This window comes from Dioscorea cayenensis, chromosome 7 (assembly GCF_009730915.1).
Source record: "Dioscorea cayenensis subsp. rotundata cultivar TDr96_F1 chromosome 7, TDr96_F1_v2_PseudoChromosome.rev07_lg8_w22 25.fasta, whole genome shotgun sequence".
Lineage (NCBI taxonomy): Eukaryota > Viridiplantae > Streptophyta > Magnoliopsida > Dioscoreales > Dioscoreaceae > Dioscorea > Dioscorea cayenensis.
Window position 1 is genome coordinate 20,308,106 of NC_052477.1, and position 2,475 is coordinate 20,310,580.

Consider the following 2,475-nt stretch of genomic DNA (forward strand, 5'->3'; position numbering starts at 1 on the left):
GCTTCTTTTCATAATACTCAGCTTCACAACCCTACATGCGCAAAAGAACACAAATACACATGTATTAGCGCTTAAACATGATAAAAGTAATAATCATCGTAAAGAAAGAACACTTTGCATTCTTAACACACAAGCACTTATCACATAGGGATGGTATTCTGGATCTGGACTTAGTGGGTTTTATGCATGTATTGCACTATTGAGCTTCCACATGTTTTAATTGTGACTACGGACTTTAGTCTGACACTGTTGTGGGGGTCCCATGGTCCGACCTAATGGGAGACGGCGTGATCAACCTTGAGTTTACCCCTAATCAAGAGGTGCGTAGAGTTATTGACAGGGTTTTTTTTATTTGAGACACTCGGGACCGCCACACGGGCATCTCAATGGCCTACACCAAGGTTATGAAAACCTCGACGGCTCTCATCCTAGCCGGGACGGTACTTAAGTTGGAGAGTGTTTTCAGGCTATTTATTTGATAACTATTTTACAATTCAGTCATGCAAAACATGTTATTTTGGATTGTGATGATGGGGTGAAGCCCAGGTGTCGCTCTTAGGAGGGTAGTCTCTCACAAAAATTATATTCCTTGGAAAAATTGACTTGAAGATAACTAGCGACGAGTTTTATGTTTTAATATTTTTATAATTTGTATTTTGCAAATTCTTGTATTTGTGAAAGTTGGAAAGTTTTTCCCACTCTCTACCTTGTTTTCCATTACATGGACCATGACCTCGCAGCCTAGCCACTTGCTCCGGGGTCAAGTTCTCTGAGCCCTAGGTATCATCTTTTCATTTCCGTTGACTGCAAGGATATTTTTGGCTGGTTCTCGAAAGACAAGCTAAGTATGGGGGTTTTGAATTGTATGACATTCTTGAACCTTGACTTGTTTTGAGCTTAATATGAATATATAAAAAAATTGTAGACATTGTTTTGTTGTTGTTTAGAAATGTCTTTCTCTTCAACTGCCAACTCCTCTCCGACCTCACCCAATGGCAGCTCGGCTCATCCCCCTCTGACTACACCTCCTGTCTCACCAACTTCCCCACCGACTTCATTACCCTTTAACCCTCGGGCGGGTTCGCTGACATCCGCTACGATGGCTGTCTCCTCCTTTACTCTAACACTCACTTCTTCTCCCAGCTTCCCAATGACGCCTTCCATTATCGTACAAGAGGTAAAAACACTTCAGATCCGGTGGGTTTTAGCAATAGTGTAAACGATCTAATTAATGGGATCTCATCAAAGGCCGCGCAAACTGAACCGAGGTTCATGGTGGGGACAACCAACTTCTCCTATCTTATATTATGGCTCAATGTACTCGTGATCTCTTGGCCAATGATTTTGCAAAATGCTTGAATTTTGCCCTCAGTTTTATGTGACTTAAAGCATATGGAAAAGTTGGGAACTTAGTTGCTAGTTTGAGTTGCATCATCAGGTATGAGACATACCCTTTCTTCTATCTTTTATAGCTGCTAGCATCGACGCCACCGCCCGCCACCACCGCCACCATCATCCTTAGGGAAGTCAGATGTCATGGAATGATACAAACTAGTAGGTGGTAAGTGTTAGCTTTAATTGACGCCTGCATGGTAAACTCGATGAACCATGGATTAATGAGAGTTCTCTTTCTTTTTATTGAATTCTGATTTGATATTTTTTTTTATTTTGTGTAGGAAAAAATAGCAATACTACAACTATTGTTCTTCTTTGGTGTATGCTCTCTTTTCTTTCTTCTCCTTTGTTGTGTATTACTATACATTAAGTTGTTCTTAGACTTTGGTAATTATAGTTTTGTGCTTGTATTTATATATATTGTTTGTAAACTAACTAAAAATTTGCAATGATTTGTTTGATTATTTATGCGGCATTTTTTCTGCTTTTTCTTCTATTTTTTCGTGTAGAATGTTTATCAAAAAATTTGTAGACTCCTTTGCGAAAGAGTACAAAAAACAGCAGTTCATTCTAAACAAGGTGAGTGTTTTACATAATCTCTTTCAAATTTATTGGCTTTTCGAGGTACTTATCTAAACCATCTTCTTCATTACCATAACAACTTTCTCATGATAGCTTTCTTACCATGGTGGTAGTTGCAATAGTATAGCAAATTTGATAGATCTTTTTTTTTATTTTTATAGTTAGCACAACCTAAGCCAGCTGCAAGGTGGTTTACAAAAAATGGATTTGAAATAAACAAACTATGATATGCAACATATCTTCTTTTGTGCTTGTTTCTTCCTCGGATATTGTCTGGTAGCAAAGAATTTGTGAATGGTTGTATCCATATATCAAGTCAAATATGATGATCTATCTTTAGAACATGGGCAATACTTATGCATCAAATCAGTAACTTTAGCTTCTACTTTATCAAAATGCATGACAAATTTGAACTTTGATGGCTAGCCTAAAATTCTTGAATGAGTAATTTGTAAGTGAAAAACATGGTATCGATGAGTATCAAAAGTTCTTTGTTTT